The sequence below is a fragment of the Lipophrys pholis genome (genome assembly GCF_963383615.2).
Source record: "Lipophrys pholis genome assembly, chromosome: 12".
NCBI lineage: Eukaryota > Metazoa > Chordata > Actinopteri > Blenniiformes > Blenniidae > Lipophrys > Lipophrys pholis.
Genome location: NC_137641.1, coordinates 3,784,490 through 3,790,691, shown reverse-complemented (window position 1 = coordinate 3,790,691; position 6,202 = coordinate 3,784,490). Strand labels below are relative to the sequence as shown.

The following is a 6,202-nucleotide window of genomic DNA, read 5'->3' as shown; positions in this document are numbered from 1 at the left end:
TGTAGCCATAAAAAAGTGATTGAGGGGTGGATTGACTCAGACCAGCACTAGTGAAGGCCGAGGTCTGAAATGCAAGGCTGCCACTGTTACAATCTAATCCTACCATTTATAGGACATGCAAATACGTTTCAACTTCCAGCTTTTATTGAAAGATATAAATATGGATGTGAGGATATAAACACTCTCATATACTATTTTTCCATTCATCCATCTTCTAAACCGCTTTGCCATGATTATTTTATTGTTGTAAAAAAGTCATGAAAGACCAAAGATTGAGGTGAAAACTGTCTTTATTTTGTCAAAGCTTGAAGAAAATGATGATGAAAGAAGATGAATATTGATGAAGTCAGTTTGCTTTGATGATAGAAGAAAGTGAAAGAGGGTGAATGACAGAGGTGAGATCAGTGTGAGAGTAAAAGCAGTGTGAGAGTCCCAGTGAGTCCGGTCAGGACTGGGAACACTGGTCTCTCCTCAGTGTCTCTCTGAGGGGAGTCTGGGAGCCCCGGGTGGCCTCACAGGTCACAGAGCCCACCTTCCTCCACTGGTCTGCAGGGAGCCTCAGGGTGCTGCTCCAGCTGTAGAGGCCGTCCTTCTGCAGCACCCCGGGGCTCCTGCTCTCCTCCCAGCTGCTGCTGCTGCTGCTGCTGCTGCTGTCCTCAACCTTCCAGCTCAGACTCCAGTCTGAGGGGAAGCCCTCGTTGGCCAGGCACATGAGCGTGGCCTTCCCCTGCTGCAGCTCCTCTCTGGAGGGGGGCAGCACCGTCAGGGTGGGGCGGGTATCACCTAGGAGACACCAATCAAATTAGAGGACAGGGAGCACCCAGCTGTCAATCAACCAGCACACACCTGGACAGCTTTAGTGGGAGACAGCTGATTTGGTCCTGGAAGAAGTTGCTGTCAGAGGCTTTTTCTGCTCCAGCAGTCACTCACTCACACATTGTTTCACTTCCCTTTAAGAAGCCTCTCATGCACATCAGCACAGAGAGAATCATCCAACACTTTGACCTGAAATACCTCAAACTACACAGGAAGGAACACAAGCTGATGTCTCAACATTTACTCTTCATTTGCATCAACGTTATCAGAAAGTTTATACTTTACAACTTATGACTGGAAACTTTAACATGAACTTCAAATCTAAAATAATATTTTCAATTATTTAGAGCAAAATATGAAATACACAGGAAATAAAGATAACTTCTTTGGAGGATTTGATAAATTTACAACATTTATCATCAGTATTTCTATTTTACTGTAAAATAACAATATTAATAATACATTTTAAAGTAAGAAGAGAAACAGAATTGGGAAACATTCTATAGAACCAAGAATAAATCCAGCTGTGATGAAGAGACACTCAATAAAACAAGAAGAATAAAACCTGCACACATTCCAACACAAACACATTTCAAACAGTGGACATGTCAACTAAAACTCAGCCCAAAGACAGACCAGTGCACCAGAAATGTCCCTAAATACACAGGTCAGTGTAAAAACAGCTTCAACATGAGACTGGTAGAGTTAAAACAGTGTGTTCCACAGCCATCAGGCTCTAACTGAGCACATTTAAAGACTGACAATATCTTTGGTTTTGTCATTTAATCCTAATGAGATTTTAATCCGGTGTAAATTTAAAACTAATAACTTTTCTCTGTGATCAAATTAAAGTGAAACAGAGCTGAGCTAAACTACATGAAATCAATGGAGATTAAAACTTGATCACTACAATAATTATTAAGAATAAAAAACATCTTTCTAATCTCAAATCATTCAAAACAAGGTTTAATGTATGAATTTGAATTATTTAGTTGAAAGTATTAAAGGAGAATAAACTTACTTCCAACATCCAGTCTGGTTCCTCCACCGAACGTGTACCACAGTGATACAAACTCATTGAGCCGCTGTACAAAAACCTCTGACTGTAGAGAGACGCCACTCTCTGATTCTGAAACCAACAAACTCACCAAAACAACTTTTACCACCTGATCCTAACGGAACACAAGAGAACAGTTCTTTCATCTGCAATGTCTACTTGAAATACATATATTTATAGAGATTGTTTTAAAGATTATTTTCTATTTATTCAATAATATCTTTTGGAATTTATTCCTAAATAGATTTGGCAGCAAAAATAGGAAATTTTTAAAAAGTAAAAACTACAGACGTATCTTTAATTATTCAGTTCAATTCCTTAATATTGTCATTAAAGTTTGAATCCAGAGTGAAACTGAGAGATGAAAGTGATCCAGGTCCCTGTTGGAGTCAGTCAGAACATTTCCATAGAGCCACTTTGCATCAGCAGCACCATGCTCCAGTGCTCTGGGAGAGTTTATAGTCCTGACAGTTGAAGACTGGATGACTGACAGCCGTCCTTCATGACAACAGAAGACAGAGAAATCCTCCTCATCAGAAACATGAGTGTGATCTGCGTCCTCATCTGGACTCTCCTCTGCTGCTGCTTCACAGGTAAAGTCCAGAGAATCAAACTCCTCTCCTCTGTCAACATCCGTCCCTCTGAAATGAAGCCCACAAAACCATGAGGCTGCTTGATGTTTCTGTCTGTGTTTCCTCAGAGTCCAGACGCCAGGTCACAGTGACTCAGTCTGCAGCAGTCAGCTCTGCTCCGGGAGCCTCCGTCATCATCACATGTAGGACCAGTCAGAATGTTTATGGCTCTGACAGTTTAGCCTGGTACCAACAGAGAGATGGACAACCTCCTAAAAGGCTCATTTACTGGGCCAGCTCCAGAGATTCAGGTACTCCAGATCGTTTTACAGGCAGTGGATCAAACTCTGACTTCACTCTGACCATCAGTGGAGTTCAAGCTGAAGATGCTGCAGTTTATTACTGTCAGAGTCTTCATTACATCAACAATCAGTGGGTGTTCACACAGTGAAAAACCGTCGTACAAAAACCTCCCTCAGTCAGACTGAACAGAAACTGACTGCTGCACACTGATACACTTCACTGAACACACACACACACACACACACACACACACACACACACACACACACACACACACACACACACACACACACACACACACACACACACACACACACACACACACACACACACACATTAGAAATCTCTAACATAAACTGAACTAATGAATTTATTTATTGAGATCAGATGTTTCTTCACCAGAGGCGGTGGTGTTTCAACATGTAAATACTTGGTGGTGAGATTTTATTTCAGGTCTACTGAGCGCAGAGTTCAACACCACTTAATACCAAACTAAAGTTTGTGCAGACGTTTTTAGTTCCAACATCTTTATGACAACCATATACTGTAGGATCCCATCTTGTGAAAAGGTTTAACACGGGGAATAGCCTCTGATTAAATCATTTAATAAACTAAACTGTGTCTCGGTGGGGAGTTGAACACGGGCCTACTGATTGCAAGGAAAGAATTCCTCCACTAGACGAGCAGCATATTGATTTACAAGTGAGATTCTTACACAGATTTTATTATGACCTTACACTCACTTTACCTCCAGTTTCTCCTCTAAAGTCAGAGTTTTGCATTTATACACCAGTAAATAATCAACCTCATTCATTTGGATTCTTAACTGTTAGCTCTCGCGGCGCATAAGCTGGCGTCACAACTCACTCTGGTTCTGTCAAGCAGTGCCTCCATTGACGCCAGCCAATCAGCTCTGAGCTTCTAAATCATCCTGGAGCAGGGCTTCGGGCTGCAAGCCCCACTCTCCATAAAGATCATGTGATCTGAATGAATGTACCACAGCCTGAGCATGAACACTTACATCTGACTGCATGAAATACAAACTGCATTGAGAGAGAGGAGCTGGTCCAACTCATGCAACCATCAGTGTGGATCAGGAGAAAACTCAGCCTGAAGCAGCAAGAGGAGACCAAGAACCAGGAAGTTCAATCCTCACACACAAATATGCAACTCAGGAGGAAGCTATATTCACAGAAAATAAAATACTATAGATGATCTTAAAGGATTAATCATGTACTTTGCCTGCAGTTATTTTTCACTGGTTCATCAGGTGGTGCTCAGCTCCACCTGCCCCTAATGACCAACTGCTCCTGACCAGAGGTATTAATAATCATTTCCTGGGGAATTGCACCCCAGGAAATCCGGGCCGTTTTCCAATTCTTAGAGTGCCAGTGTGTACTCGCCTACGTCACGAGTAACTACTTGCAAGGTGTCCTCGCAAGTGCGGAAATGCAAATTTACGGGGACGCATCGAGCTCAACAAACAATTGGAACACGAGCGTACTCGGCATCACAGTTGTAAGAAGCACACGTAGTGGAGTTACAAAACATCACAAAACGTAACAAAAACCAATGGAAGGAGTGGTGGCTGCTGCCATGGCAGGTATGATGTACCGTGAAGCCGAGGAGGAAGCAGCACGACTGCGGAGGGAGAACCAGGAGAGATTAGACAGGGTGCGGAGGAGGAGGAGGAGGAGGAGGAGGAGGAGGAGGAGGATGATGATGATGATGATGATGAGGATGGCCCTGATAGCTCACCTCTCTGGTTGGGTAGGTGGCCTTAAAAACTTGGCTGATTTGTTCATGACATGTTAGGATGAGAACTTATTTGTACCTTTTCTATCAAATATGATGTTTGTAGTACAGTGTTAGTATTACTTCTCGCCCCCTGTCCTCCTATACTGCCTTTCTATTACTATTCATCTGATTGGACGTAAGCTAAGAATAAAAGGTGAACAGTAATTCCCCACTAATAACACTATTATTTTACTGTTTGTTTTACTGAGTGTCTCTGATGTATTTTAAACGAAATAACCAGCATTCGACATACCTTCTCCTCATGTCTACTATCATTAGGATGTACTGTATTCCACTTTGTGTACTATACATCCTAGTGAAGGACATAAATCATTAGTAGTAATCATTTCTCTTTAGAGTAAATCCAGAAATTCATACATGGCTGACACTGTGGAGCAAAGTAAGATATTGAGCATAAACAGAGCAAGTCAGAAGAACAAGGAAACTTTATTGAACAAACAACATTACTTACAAAAGTAAAAGCACAAATAAGTTAGAAAGTGAGAAACATGAACTTCAAAACAATGACATGTTTTTAAACTTTTCTAAAATTCTCTCTTTTATTTACCAGGAGCAGAGGCCCCTGCAGCGATATGCACAGGTTAATAACACTGTGCCTATCCTGGACCCTTTCTTCTCTGGAGGGGACGTGACACCAGCCTTCAGGGTTTCCAGGGAGAGCATCGTGAGGCTCACACAAATGCTGCCCCGGGAAAAAACCCATGGATGGAGTCATGAGCTGGAGGTGCTGGTGACCATTTACTGGCTTGCCTGTGGCGCCTCCTATGGAGTCACAGCAGACGTCTTTTCTGTGCCACAAACAACAGTGTGGCGGATCATCCACAACACTGTTGACGATCTCATGACCATCATTCATACTGTGATCCACTTTCCCAGACAGGAGGAGATGGAGGACATCGGAGCTGCTTTTGTCCGCCTGGCCGGCCATCAGGCATTCTGCCGTGCTGCTGGGGCCATTGATGGATGCCACATATGGGTTGTTCCTCCTGCAGAGCCACAAAAGAAAAGTTATTACAACAGGAAACTTTTCCCCTCCATCATCCTGCAGGGCATTTGTGATGCCAAAGGGACATTTCTTGACGTGTACATTGGCAACCCGGGATCTGTGCATGATGCCCTTGTCCTGTGCAGATGCCCCATGTACCAGAATGCTCTGTACCCCAGCTGGGTACTTCCTGCTGGGTGATGGAGGGTATCCCTGCCTGCAGCGCCCAGTCTCTGTAATGACACCTTACCGGCAACCTGTTGCAAGTAAGAAAGCTTTAGCTTAATAATCCCAAACATGAACACTAACGATACACAACAACTTCTTACCATGATGACATCACAATATATCAAATGTTTTCCATGTGAATTTTGATTGACAGGCCAGGTTGAAGCCCGGTACAACACATACCACGCCAAAGGGAGAAATATAATAGAGCGCACCTTTGGAGTTTTGAAAACCCGTTGGCGCTCTATTTTCCTGAGAGCTCTGGAAATCGTCCTGACTTTGCACCGAAGGTGGTTGCTGCCTGCTGCATCCTCCACAACATCTGTGCTGCAGCAGGGGACATCATTGAGGCAGAGGATGGTCCAGCGATGGAGGATGGAAACGGCCCAGATGATGCTGAGGACGACCAGAGGGACCTGGCAG

General features: G+C 43.4%; 1 gene segment (V, D, J or C); it reads right to left on the bottom strand.

Annotated features, from left to right (window-relative positions):
• Positions 1 to 274: 274 nt before the first annotated feature.
• Positions 275 to 4,259, bottom strand: LOC308117869 (Ig kappa-b4 chain C region-like). The segment is given in 3 exons: positions 4,253 to 4,259; positions 1,838 to 1,945; positions 275 to 783 (listed from the first exon to the last, which is right to left on the bottom strand).
• Positions 4,260 to 6,202: the final 1,943 nt, after the last annotated feature.